General features: G+C 44.8%; 1 long non-coding RNA gene across 3 annotated transcripts in view; it reads left to right on the forward strand.

Annotated features, from left to right (window-relative positions):
- LOC118555472 (uncharacterized) overlaps positions 1-14,490 on the forward strand; it is a 182,836-nt gene that overhangs the window by 80,073 nt on the left and 88,273 nt on the right. The window contains exon 5 of one of the 3 annotated variants that reach the window (XR_013449869.1): positions 11,153-11,217. The exons of the other annotated variants lie outside the window; for them this stretch is intronic. This is a non-coding gene — a long non-coding RNA (uncharacterized LOC118555472). The remainder of the gene's footprint in view (positions 1-11,152; positions 11,218-14,490) is intronic. 3 annotated transcript variants of the gene reach the window in all.

Below are 14,490 nucleotides of genomic sequence, written 5' to 3' on the forward strand. Positions count from 1 at the left end.
ATACAACAATAAATAAAGACCGAGATTTTTGTCTTCTCTTGGTAGTGTTCCTCTTCAGTCACGGGCCTCTGGGTCTCCCTCCCCCATTCTCTGAAACTCTTCCTGAGGTGGCCACAGCATATCTCCTCCCTTTCTTCTCAGAGACATTTAGCTTTCTTCTGAATTTCTTAGTCAGAGACATCAACTGATCCTAATGCTTAGGAAGGCCGGCATCTTTTCAACAAAAATGAATCTCTTTCTGTGGGAGAATGTGCTGCTAAAAAAAAAAAAAAGGTTTTCTCTAAGTTGTTCCACCAAGCTATATATAACGAGGATTTGTTTTGTCCTTTCAGCCAGTCTGATGACCAGGAACATGCCTTCCATTCAGTTTGCGTCCTGTCTCAGCCTCCGTTTGTCCCAGTGCTTCCTCCAAGGGCTGTGTTCTCCATAGATGCATGCCCTCCAGTAGGGAAGGTCTTGTCGATTTTCATTACTTAGTACAGCACATGGAACTTAGAAGGGACATGAATACACAGGCAAGTGAATGATGCAGGCTTGGTCTGTGTGTATCATAACGCAGTGAGGAAGATGACGTGACTAGCTGGCCCCCTGCACCGCTGTGGTAACCACTGCCATCCCGGCCTTGGGCGTCTGCTCTTCAAGGATCGGCCATTCACTTCCTTCTACTTCTCTTTTTTCCTGTAGTGGGCTGGCATGGTCTTCTTCTCTAATTCCTTTTGTGTCTTCCTTTATAAAGGGCTGGGCCAATCCAGGAGGGGATTTCCGAGATCTGTTTCCCAGACTATGACCATCATGGCAGCCTACCTCCTACTTCTGCCATCAGTAATGCGGTTCCTCCCAGCCTCTCCTACATGGGACCAGGATTATCTGGGGCCTGCTTCTGAGATTCTGCTCCTCCGCATTTCTCCATAGGCCTCTTTCAACAACACATGGGTCCAGAGGAGGAAGACATTGGGAGACAAAAGTAGAAATACGTTGATTGCATAAAGGGCAGAAGGGTCAGGACAGGGATGTGGGAAGGAAAAGAGGATTCCATAGGGAAGAAAGGACCTGGAAATAAAGACAACTGGATGATTGGGTCAAATCCATCTCTTGGATTCTTTTGTATGGCTACTTCCTCTGTGCCATGGTATTTCCTCATGATTTCATTGTTATTTTTTGGAGACATACAGAATGAAAAATGCCAAGCAAGTGTGACATGATGGGAAGCAACTGGGAGTCAGAAAAGAATTTCAGGATATCTTTTTATCCAATGCCTAAGGGAGTCTGGAGATCCATCAGGAAGATGGGGCCCATCACCCAGATAAACAATCTATCTAAAAAGCCCTGCAGATAAAGAATGTCTCTTGGCTAATTCTCACTCAGGAGACCCTGTGCTTTGCTTTTTTTCTACCTCTTCACCAATAGTGAAATCTCCTAGGATTAGAGGTCATGAATGAATGCTAATTGAAGATTAAGGTTTTCTTTTACAACAGTTTTTAATGACTACAGGTGTTTTTGTCTTCTTTTCCAAGGGCCTCTGATTGTAGGCATTGCAAGCCTGGCGCATCTGCTCTTGCCTGAATCAAACTCATCCTGTACCTCTTCAGCCTAAACCCATGCTTTTTAAAGAAACTTATTTGATTGAGGCAAGAACCCTTGACATGAGATCTACTCTCTTGGCAAATTTTAAAGTATACAGCACAGTATTGTTAACTATCGGTTCGATGCTGTACAGCGGAACCCTAGAGCTTATTTATCTTCTTAGCTGACACTTGATGCAGGTTTGTTGTAACCCTCTATTTCCCCCTTGCCTGGTGACCACTCTTTGGTTCTATGAATTGGACCATTTTAGACCTCATCTCTGAGAAATCATCATAAAAGACAAATCATCATTTGGCCTTCTGTTCACCTAGCAGATGTCTTCAAGGTTCTCAAACCCATGCATGTAAGCCCCTGCCCATTCTTTTGCGACAGGGTATAGGACAGAACTCAGAGTCCTTGCCCACCTCTTCTTTGTTCATATTCTAGCCCTTTCCTGGTAATGCACTGGCCTCCTGGACCCTGGAGCCCTATTCCCCAAACCCATGGTGCTTCCCTAATCTTTTTCCTGTGACCCCCCGCCCTCCCCAGGCCCTACTTCCAGGCTGCCTGGCTCTCTGAACTGCACCTGCTGCTGGAAGCTTGCCTGCCTCCTCCCTGCCCAGCTCTCCTGCCTCTCCAGGCACCCAACCCACACCCCTCCTGCCCAGACCTGCCCCGCTGAGGCCCCTGCCTGGCAGGACATGGTGCCTCTGAGGACTAAAAATAGGACTTGTATAAAAGAACGGTGGGACCCAAATAAAGTCTGAGACAGGAAATATAATGATCCTCCAAAAATATGATTCTGGTGCTTCCACGGGAGCCCTGTATCTGCTTCAAAGCATGTGAACTATCTTTATTTTGCATTCAAACTATCTTTTGGGGCCAGGTTTCCTTCATAACACAGCTTATTGCAAAACGGATCTGAAGCCCTAGGGAGTTTATCTGTAGTTAGGTGTGTTTTTTTTTTTTTTTTTTCCTTTCCAGTAACTGTGGGTCGGAGGTATTCCAGCCATTATTAACTAAAGGACTACTCTGTTTTATGACATCTAATCAGGTGGACGTCCCACTGGGAGAACAGATTGTGTCCCTTTTTCCCCCTCTGAACTGAGGAGATAAAGAGATAAAACTCATACGTTGTTTTATTTTTTTTTTTAAATCAACAGCAGAGTCCCCCATGAGATCTTCATGTGAGCCTATTATGCATGTGAGCCTGGGTTTAATGGGGAAACCTAAGGGCTGGTGAGTGGGACATTCTGTCTCTCAATAGCTGTGCTTGGTCCGGTCCCTTCTTGAAGCACCTCTTAAGACCACTCGTGTCTTGAAGTAGGATTACCTTTTATTTGTCTTGAGACTTCCTCCTTATCCTGGTTTTAGAGCTTTGGGATTTGTCAACAAACCTGTTTTCACTCTGCCAGCACTTTTCATGATGGTATAAGTTCTGATCATATTCCCTCAGGGGCTGCTTTTGTGGGCATCAGCAGATCTCATTCCTTCAGGCTGGGCTCGCCCAGAGGTCCCTCCATCCCCGTGATCCTTTTAGAGTCTATCTGAATGCCTTCTGTCCATTGGCATTTCCATATGTGCATCTGCACCTGTCTTGTCTTCCTTCACTGCAGGTCCCCAGAGGGCAGGAAGCTCTTTCCTAGTAATATCTCAGCCCAGTGTCTGCCATGATGTCATGCCTTGACAAGCACTTCGAATTTTGGTGATTTTGGTGAAGAATTTGTAGCCAGGACTTCAAGGCCAGTTAGTCAGTTTCAATGGCTCTGGCTCATCAGATCTCAGGGCTCAAGGAGCTTCTAGGAAGAGACTCCAGTATTCCAGTAGAGTACTGTCCAAGTTTTGGTGGGAAAGTAGGAGAAGGATTTCAGAGTCTGATTTCAGAGGCTCAGGAAGGTACTCTGTTCACAGCTTTTTGATTTAAGGCATATCCTTTGTTAGAAGGAGGGCCCACCTGGTGTGCTGGGTCATCACACAGGCTCTGGGGCTGGACCACCTGGCTTGAATCTTGGCTCTGCCGTTTCCTAGAAGTGTGACTCGACCTCTTTGTGCATCAGTTTTCCTGTCTATAAAATAGGGATTTGAATAGCACTTACCTAACAGAGTTGTGAAGATGAACTGAATTAATATTTCTAAAGTATGAGAAGATGCCTGGAAAGAGTCAGTGCCCAATAAACAGACAAGCGTAGTTCCTGGGAAAGACACGGATCGAAGTCACACTGAAAAATACCAACATGAGAATGAATGGCTCTCTCCCACCTCATGCAGGAGACAATTAGTAGACAGCAGGAGCTCCTGGTAGCTCAGAGTAGTCAAAAACAGCCCCGGGGAGGGCTTTGTCTCAGGAAACAAATAATAAAAATAACAAAGAATACTACAATCATGTACTGAGCACCTACTCTAGGCTGGACCCTGTGATCAGGGTCATTCAGCCTTACAGCAACCTGGTGAGAAAGAGGCAGTTTCCTTCTGTAGATAAAAAAGCAGAGACTTGGAGAGACTGGTTAACTTGCCCAATAGCACATCGTCAGCAAGGGATAGCACCAGGAGTCAAAGCTGGTGCTCTCAGCCAGTAGATCCTCTACGTTTTCATCTGTGTACCCATCAGTGTAACTTCTGATTTAACTTCATATCTCCAGTGGGTGTCATCATCATCGCTAGGATGCTGGAGTTCATCTTATCAGTTAGTAATTTGGCTTATGGAAAGAGCGCTAAATTAGAAGTCAGGAGACGTAGCTTTTGGTCTAGCTCTACCACCTACTATACCAGCTGGGACCAGCTAGTTAGCCCTGCTGGGCTGTAGCATGGGGACTGATAATGCCCGCCGTGTCTGTCTCAGCAACTATAATGAGCAGCAAAAGAGATCATTCACATTCAAATTCATTAAACAAGGAGTGCTCACTAGAGGCTCAATTCTATTCAACCTGCATTAACCCATATTTTTCAGTATTGTGAATTAACTCAGGAAACACTTAAAAGAGCAAGATAGCATTTTTCCAAGGGCCCGAGTGCCCCCAAGCAGACTAAACATTAAGGCTCCAGAGCTGGGAGACCAAGCCATCTATCTGAGAGAGCCAGCCTTACTCTTGAGACCTTCCGTGTCTTTCAGCCTGCCTCCTCCAACTATTACATGAATAATAAGCATGTTTAGAGTTGCTTCAGAACCAGGACGCCAGCAAAGTTGGGAGGCCAAACTGAAGACCACGAGGATCTCTGTGAAGACGAGGTTCTCACACGGCACTAGGCACTTCTTTCCCCCAAGTCCATCCGCTTGCTGTGGTGGGATGTTGGGTCTGTTCCGTGCTTCACTACGAGGAAAGGTATCGAGATGGAGAGGAAGGATTTGAGAGCTGAAACAATCATAAAAAACAAATCCAGGATCTGTTTTGACTGGTCAGTGCCCATGGCAGGTGGCTTGTTAAATATATTGACTGTCACCCCTGGATAAAGTTTGCCTGTGCTTGGTTTTGCAGAGGATGTCGTTGATTCTGTGTTCTGTCAGGGGCTAACTCTTTTCCCGTTGCCTCCTGGGAACACAGTGGTGGCACAGTAAGTACCATGTGGTCTCAGGGCTGACACACTGCAGCTGATGTCAGGGAGGACCTGAGGGAATGTTTCCATTCAGCTGGCTGACCTCTGAGAACAGGAGCCGGATCTTCTCCAATTCTTCATCATTGGTCCCGTACCGGTGTGTTCAGAAGGTGCTCAATATGCGCTCAGTGAATGAATGGACCCATCAGAAAGCATCCAGGGAGTGCCAGGTTAGATGAGGTGCTGGGTTAGTCCAGGCAGAGAGTGAAGGAAAAAGAAGAAATCACACCTCTCAGAATTTTAGCTTAGGGCAGATGATCCCATCCTGACATGACAAAAGTAAAGGACACACAGATTTTTTTTTTGTGCAAACAATGAGATTTAGTTTTTAAAAAGTAAACGTTATCACGAAGTAAAATGCAAGAACCAGGGGAAATGGAGGGCGAATAGAGATTTTTCTTGGATATCAAGGCCCCAGGGGAAGCAAATTCCTTTGGAAACAGCCCAACGAGGAGCATTTCCCATCCCTTCCTTTTGCAAAGGCTGGTTTTGTTGGGTTTTTAGCTGAGAGCCTCAGGATGGAGGGAGAAGCTATCTTCTCAGCGCAGAGTTTTCTCCCCCTCTTCCAGAGGGAAGGCAGATTTGGGAAGCTGGCACTGCCCCTGCCCAGATGGCAGCCAGCAGCTGGCTCTGGCGAGGGGACATTCTCAGTCTGGGCGGCTGGCTGCCTGGCCCCTCCCGCATCCCCAGCGATGCCGGGCCGCTGGAAAGGAGGGAATGTGAGAGCCCGGCCATGCGGGCCGCTCCTCGCCACCCTGGCCCAACGGTTCTGGCTCTGACCCCCAGGCCTGCAACCCCGGAGTGGGGCGAGTGGACCCAGCGGCACTAGCCCGCCGCCTCGGCCTCCCTCGTCCTGCCTCAGCTGCTGGTCGGACCTGCGCCCAACCATACCACGGCTCCTGACATCTACGGGGCTGCAGCTTGGGGGACAGAAGCTGGTGGTGATTTCCGAGAGACTGGCCTGGCCACGCAACCACAGGCTGATTGGGGTCGCAGGGCCCCAGGTGATCCAGGCGGCCCATGGCTGCCCCTTCTCACAGCAGACACTGCCCCGTCTCCCAGCGGACCCTGGGGGTCCTTGGTTCCTCCACCCCAGGCATATTTTCCTTTCTTCCTTTCTCCCTCCCTCCCTCCTTCCTTCCTTCCTCCCTCTTCCTTCCTTCCTTCCTTCCTTCCTTCCTTCCTTCCTTCCTTCCTTCCCTTCTTTCTCTTCTCACAATGTCTTTCTCGCCCTTTCTTGCTTTCCTCCTCCTTTCTTTCATTCTTCAAACCTGTATTGACGACACATTCTGTATCACTCCTCTGTTCAGTGCCAAGAGTGCACAGATATAATAATAGTTGGCCCTGCCCTTGAGGAGCTCACAACTCAGTGAGGACATTTGCGCACGAGATGGGATGAGTCTATGACAATTAGCGACAATAGAGTGTGTTAAGTACTATAAAAGCACACAAATTACTAGGAAAGCAGAGGAAAGAGCCATTAATTTCTACCTGACCCATTTTGGGGAAAAGTTAGCTGAGGTGCTGCCATTTTTCAATTTAGTTGCTCACTCTGCTTCTTATGTTCCGGAGAAAAGGTTTTATGTCGCTAAGTCTCGTTGGAAAAATGAAAGGTTTGCTTTTTGTTTCAGTTCCTGCTTATGACTCAGGTCCTGACGTTTTGAATTTTTATCAAGTCCGATTTTATTTATTCTTTTTCTTTTATGGATAACACTTTTGTTGCTGTATCTAAGTACTTTTTGTTTGACCCAAATGTTACAAAGATTTTCTCCATATAATTCTGTAATTACATTTACATTTATGATCCATTTTTGTTAACCTTTGTATATGGTATGGATTGAGGTTCGTCTTCTTTTTATTTATTTATTTTAAAGATTTATTTATTTATTTTAGAGAGAGAGAGAGCACAAGCGTGTGGGGGGGAGGGGCAAAGGGAGAGGGAGAGAATCTTAAGTAGACTCCTCACTGAGCACAGAGCCTGACATGGGACTCGATCTCACGACCCTGAGATCATGACCTGAGTTGAAACCAAGAGTCGGACACTTAACCGACTGCACCACCCAGGCGCTCCTTCTTTTTCTAATATTAAAAAAATAGTGTTTCTAGTATCAATTATTCCAGTACCATTTGTTTCAAAGACTATCGCTTCTCTATTGAATTGTCTTTGCACCTTTTCAAAAGTTATTTGACTATATTTGTGTGGGTGTATTGCTAGATTCTTCAAGAGGAGTATTGTTTTTGTAAAGATTTTATTTCTTTATGAGAGAGAAAGAGAGCGAGCAAGCAGGGGGAGGAGCAGAGGCAGAGGGACAAGCTCCATCTCAGGACCCCGAGATCAGGACCTGAGCCGACACTAAGAGTCGAACCCTTAAATGACTGAGTTGTCCAGGTGTCCCTTAGAGGAGTATTTTTATGTGCAATATATTATTTCACGCATTCTCTCTGTCTCTCTCAAAATAAAGGCATTCTTACCATGCAAATAACACCCAATCTATGAACTAGAGTCATGACTTGACTAGGCAAAAGAAAAGAAGTCTGGCAAACCAAGATTAGAATTAACTTTGCCACTGATTGCTGTGTGACTTTCGCATTTGGGACTTTTTGATCTTGAAAAAACACAGGTGAGACTCAATAAGGAGTGTCATAAAGATTAATGAGGGCCATGGCTGGGAGAAGAGCTGGGATTTGCCTCCTCAGCGTCCAGATATTCATGTAATTCCTTCTGTCCTGTTTTACAGTGAAAATATTTGGGGCGGGCAGGGGGGAGCAGCAGGGAGGCTGTGAGAATAAGCATGTTGTTAGACTACAAGCACCTTAAAGGAAGGTCTGTCTTCTTTTGTAAAAGGGAAGCTCTTCCTAAGGTAGGCAGCAAACAGGTCTTCAGTGTCTCTTGTTTACTTTCCGCAGCATGAGGTCAAATACAAGAATTACCCAGGAGAGCCTTATTCCCCGTTACATTCTTTGGCTCTCCTTCACCAATAGAATTGTTCTTTTACAACTTTGGAATGAAAAGCATGCAAAATGGTGTCTTCATATTGCTTAAATATGCTTTCCACCCATGCCACTCATTTCTGATTTTTCATGGCCTTAAACCACCATCTGTTGCGAGGCTGGGAAGGACACTTGCAAGGTTGTCATGCCCTTGCCTCCAGTCTCAGGCTCGCCTGCTCTTGGGCCCATCACATGAAAAGTGGGTTTTTTTTTTTTTTGGCCTTTCTCCGAATCGTTTTGAGAAACTTTGTTCCCCATCCTTGGAACTTTCCTCTTCTGGGCCACGCCCATTCTCCCTCCAAGGACTGTGTTCCTGGGTGATGGTGATGGACAAGGAGCCTTCATTCATGCCAAACACTCGGAGAAGCTCATACCGTGATAACCATTTCGTGTCTTTGATTAACTTGGCTTTCTTTTCCTTCATAAATTGTTCAAATACTTTAAGTCCAAACACTAACACTGGGGACAGCTTGTGATTAACCTCTCTCTACTCCAAGAAGTAGCCAGCATCAGTGATTCTGCCTTCTAAAATAGCTTAACCAGTTTTTAATACACCAAGAAGACTTTTGCCCATAGCCCTCTGGTCATCTATTTTCCTTAATAGCCTTTTATGAGGGACCTTATCAAAAGCTTGCAAGGAAATCCAAGTAAATTATGTTCCTTGGTTCACCTTTACCTACTATTTCATTAACTTTTTCAAAAACAATATGACATAGTTTTCAACATAATTAAAGGGGTTGGGAAAAAGGGAACTTTAACTACCGTTTGACAGTTTCCATAGTTGCTTAGGGGAGCTGGGTCACTGCTCACATTCTGCCTCCGCTTAAGGACACTAATTCATTTCCCAGGCTGTCTGGTGAGGTCAGCCACTAGTTCAAGGTGGAAATGACAAGTTTTTAGGCTTTCAAGTGTGCAGCACTCGGCTCTCCAGAGAGCGTGAAGGAAGGAAACCGCAAGTTTATCCAAGTCTGGCCCAGAGAAAGAGGAAATGATGGGGAAAATCAAGACGAGGGCAGAGGGCGGTGTCTCTGTGGAAGGGAGAGCTAGCCTGGGAGAGTCTCCCATATTCCCAAACAACTCTTTATTGTTTGCATGAGAAAGGGAGGGGATGACCGTAGAATCTGGGAAGATTCTCAGTGTTCCGGGGGAGGTATGGAAGGCCAGAATGCAAGGGTGCATAGAGGCTGGTGGAACGAGAAGGGAAGAATTAGATATGGAAGAACAAGTCATAGCACTATTAAAAATGACGGTTATCATCCTCCTGAGAACTGCAGTTGTATTTGGGTATCTCCTTCGTGTGAGGCTGTGCTGGGCACGTGCGCATGCCCATCTCGTATAAGCATCACGGGTGGGGAGGGACGATAGCATTCCCCTCACTTATAAATGAGAAAAATAAGGCACAGAGAGTTCAAAGGACTTGAAGATCACACAGTTAATAAATTATCACATTTGGGAGGCGACCTCGTCCGTCTAATTCTGAAGCACATGGATTTTCATGTTCTAAACATTCTAATTATGAATTAGCTGTTTTCATGAAGTATCATTACTCAGTCGTTAAAAAGGGGCAGCCGCTATTTAATTTGTATTAATGATTCACAAAGACATTTAAGGTTACAGTCCCTCCAAACAGCTTTATGAATCTTCATTTTCACCAGTCTGGGAATTTGGAAGTATTTGTTTACAAAGGACTCTGGCTGACAGAATGTTAGTAAATTTGGCTTTTAATGTAGAAAGGAATAGTAAAGAAAAGCAGAAAAGCTTTCATTTATTTCTGGCTTACTTCTTGGTTTCCCCTGGCTCCATGCCCATTTTTCCTTATGTCCTGAGGAATTGGCCATTTTTAGCCTTTTCCGCAACTTCAGAAAGCCCACCATAATTGTCCTACCACATGCTTTAGGCTCCACAGGATGTTACAAAGCATTTCTCTAAGTGTCTTCTGAAGACCTGCATGCTCACTTCAGATGCTTCCGTAGGCTGGTTTTCCAAGCGATCACCGCACCTTACTTTCTGTCTTGTGCATGCTTCTTGGGGAATGTCCAGTATCTAAGGGGACAGGTAGGTGTCTGAAGGCACCTGGGCGAGCCTAAGCAGCCCAGCAAATAAGTTCCCCGATCCTGCTGCTGATTTGTCAAGACCATGGTCCTGAAGACCAGGAGCTGAGGAATCAGAAAAGCAACTTGGCCTTTTCTTCAAAGAACTGAATGCACTAATTGGAGTGAATGCAAAAGTGGCAGCCAGAGAGAAAAAAGAATTCTTTCCCTCTTGCATCAAAATAGGGAAACTGAGGGAAAAAGAACAAGTCTCCTGACTTAGGAGGGGAGATAGTGTGGGCTGCTGGATCTCAGTAAGGTCAAATAAAGGCAGAGGTTGGCAGTTTTGACAGGACATTTCAGTGTCCATCTCTGGGCAACAGGAGGCATTAGCCCGGTGCATTCATCAGGGGTGCAGTCATTAGGCAGGGGTCTGTATGAAATGCTGGGCAGGGGTGTGAGACCCTGGGCCATGCAGGGGAACATAAAGGGTCCTACCGAGGTCGTGTTGGTGCATTCCAATATGAGTTCTGGTAAAACTAGCTTTGGTGACCTTGGAAAAATAAATCTTGATTTATTAATCAGAATTTGAGTTTCCTCATCTAGAACGTGAAAATAATGCCTGATTTACTTGGTACTTTGAGGAATACATAAGATAGTATATGTAAAGTCTCTGACAACATGTAGCAAATAATGTCTTTCCCAGGAATGTTTTTTAAAGATTTATTTACTTATTTGAGAGAGAGAGAGAGAGAGCAGGGGGAAGGGTGGGGGGGGGGGGGAAGAAGCAGATTCCCCGCTGAGTGGGGAGCCTGAAGCAGGGCTCGAGCTCATGACCCGGAGATCATGACCTGAGCCTAACTGGCTAAGCCGCCCATATGCCCCTTTCCCAGAAATTTCTGATGTGTTGTTTTTCTAAATAACAAATATAGATTCATAGCACAACTACATGTATGACTTTGTGTTTTTTATCACAGGTATATCTAGGAGATACTGAGGGCTCCATTCTAGACCACTGCAATAAAGCAAATATTGCCATAAAGTGAGTCAAATAAATTTTTTGGTTTCCCAGTACCTATAAAAGTTATATTTATGCTATACTATAGTCGATTAAGTGTGTAATAGCATTATATTTAAAAAACCAATATAAATACCTTGATTTAAAATTACTTTATTGCCAGGGCGCCTGGGTGGCTCAGTCGGTTAAGCAGCTGCCTTCGGCTCGGGTCATGGTCTCAGGGTCCTCAGCAGGGAGAGCCTGCTTCTCCCTCTCTCTCTGCTGTTCCCCCTGCTTGTGCTCTCTCTCTCTCTGTCAAATAAATAAATAAAATCTTAAAAATAAAATTACTTTATTGCCTAAAAAACACAGACCACATCTGAGCTTTCAGTGCCTCATAATAACTGCTGGAGAGGGTCTTGCCTCGATGTTGATGGCTGCTGACTGATCAGGGTGATGGTTGCTGAAGGCTGGAGTGGCTGCAGCCATTTTGTAAAATAAGACAGCAATGAAGTTTGCCACATCGATTGACTCTTCTTCTCATGAATGATTTCTCTGTAGCATGCGATACTGTTTGGTATCATTTTGCCCACAGGAGAACTTCTCTCAAATTTGGCATCAGTCTTCTCCAACCCTGCCACTGCTTTATCAACTAAGTTTATTGTAATATTCTAAACCCTTATTTGTCATTTCAACAGTCCTCACAGCATCTTTACCAGGAGTAGATTCCATCTCAAGAAACCACTCTCATTGCTCACCCTTAAGAAGCAGGCTTCATCCCTTAAAGTTTTATCATGAGATAGTAGCAATTCAGTCACATCTTCAGGCTCTACTTCTGATTCTAGTTCTCTTGCTATTTCCACCACATCTGCATTTACTTCTTCCACTGAGGTCTTGAACTCCTCGGAGTCATCCATGATGGTTGGAATCAACTTCTTCCCAGCTCCTGTTCATGTTGATATTTGGGTCTCTTTGCATGAATCATGAATGTTCTTAATGGCATCCAGAATGGTGAATTTTTTCCAGAAGGTTTTCAATTTACTTTGCCCACATCCATCAGAGGAGTCATGATCTATGGCAGCTACAGCCTTATGAAATGTATTTCTTAAATGATAAGACTTAAAAGTCGAAATTACTCCTTGATTAGTGGCCATCTTGTTCCAAATCCAGATCCTTGCATGTCCTCTGACCTCTGCAGAATGGATGTTGTGTTAGCAGGCATGACAATAACATTAATCTCATTGTACCTCTCCAGCAGAGCTCTTGGGTGAGCAGGTGCATGGCCAATAAGCAGTAATCTTTTGAAAGGAATCTTTTTTCTGGGCAGTAGGTCTCAACAGTGGGCTTAAAATATTCAGTAAATGATTTGTAAACAGATGTGCTGTCATCCAGGCTTTGTTGTTCCATTTCTAGAGCGCAGGCAGAGTAGATTTAGCATCATTCTTAAGGGTCCTAGGATTTTCAGAATAGTACATAAGCACTGGCTTTAAGAGAAAGTCACCAGCTGCATTAGCTTCTAACAAGGGTCAGCCTATGCTTTGGAGCTTTGCAGCCAGGCATTGATTTTTCTCTCTAGCTATGAAAGTTCTAGGTGGCACCTTCTTCCAGGAGAAGGCTGTTCTGTCTACCTTGAGAATCTGTTGTTAACGTAGCCCCCTTCAGGAATTCTCTTAGCTAGATCCTCTGGATAACTTGCTGCAGCTTCTCCATCAGCACTTGCTGCTTCACCTTGCACTGTTATGTTATGGAGACGGCTTCTTTCCTTAAACCTCATGAACCAACCTCTGCTAGCTTCAGACTTTTCTTCTGCAGCTTCCTCACCTCTCTCGGCCTGCATAGAATTAAAGAGAGTAGGAGCATCGCTTTGGATTAGGCTTTGACTTCAGGGAAGGTTGTGGCTGGTTTGATCTCCTATCCAGACCACTAACACTTTCTCCATATCAGCAGTAAGGCTGTTTTGCTTTCTTACCATTTGTGTGTTCACTGGAGTAGCACTTTCAATTTCCTCCAAGAACTTGTCCTTGGCATTCACGACCTGGCTAACTGTTCAGTGCAAGAGGCCTCGTGTTCAGCCCATCCCAGCTTTCAACATGCCTTCCTCACTAAGCTTCATCATTTCTACCTTTTGATTTAAAGTGAGAGACCTGCGAATCTGCCTTGCACTTGAACACTTAGAGGCCATTGCAGGGTTACTAACTGGCCTAATTTCAAAACTGTTGTGGCTCTGAGAATAAGGAGGACTGAGGAGAAGGAGAGAGATGCGGAATGGCTGGTTGGTGGAGCAGCCAGAACACACGTAAGATTTGTCTCTCAGATACTGTCTTATATGGGAGTGGATCATGGCACCCCAAAACAATTACAATAGTAATGTCAAAGATCCCTGATCACAGATCACCATAACGAAGATAATAATGATGAAAAAGTTTGAAATATCGTGAGGATAACCAAAATGTGACACAGAGACACGAAGTGAGCAAATGCTGTTGGAAAAATGGCACCGATGGACTTGCTCTGTATAGAATTGCCACAAACTCTCAATCTGTAAATGATGAAATATTTGCAAAAAAAAGTGCAATAAAATAAGGAATGCCTCTGTTCTCTCCATCGATGGTAAAGAAATAAATTTTTAGGTGGAAATGTAGTGACTGAATTTTTTTCCCTCCAAGTGGACTTATGATATAACCCCCCCAAATTTTATAATTTAATAATAGATGAAAAGCCTTATAAAACTATATAATTTAGATGACATTACATGTATTTCTATTCACCTGCATTATATCACTTAAAGCATGGGCAGGGCTTCTGGGCATTTTGACCAGCAACTTTGCATCATTAATAGAGTCCGGGTTAAAAATCACATGCACTACACTCAGCTGAGTTAAAAGCATAGAGCATGTTACTTTTTGATGTAATTTTTCATTTTGCTCTGATCCCTTGTCCCTTTCTTATGGGAAAGTGGAGGTGCACAAGATGCGACTTAAAATTGACAACTAAAGGCAACCCTTTCTCACATTAATAATAGCCTCTTTGGGGTCAATGTCAGTCTTTTAGGGCTTTTCTTCTCCCCTCCCACCTGCCAGCTATGGACAGCATTTGGGCTTGGGAGGAGGCTGTCCTGTGGGTGGGGAGAGAAGCTTGGGTTGGCTTGTTCCCTCTAAGTCCTTGCTAGTCTTTGCTGCAAGATAGGTTTGGTCTGTTCCCTGGGTACACTGGGCTGGTGGCCACAAAGGAGTAGCTCTTTCATCTGGTCTTTTGGGATTTGCGTTTAATCCTGCCCATGGTCCTGGTCATTTGCCTCTAGTGGTGGAGTCCTTGCAC

The sequence above is a fragment of the Halichoerus grypus genome, chromosome 7, assembly GCF_964656455.1.
Source record: "Halichoerus grypus chromosome 7, mHalGry1.hap1.1, whole genome shotgun sequence".
NCBI lineage: Eukaryota > Metazoa > Chordata > Mammalia > Carnivora > Phocidae > Halichoerus > Halichoerus grypus.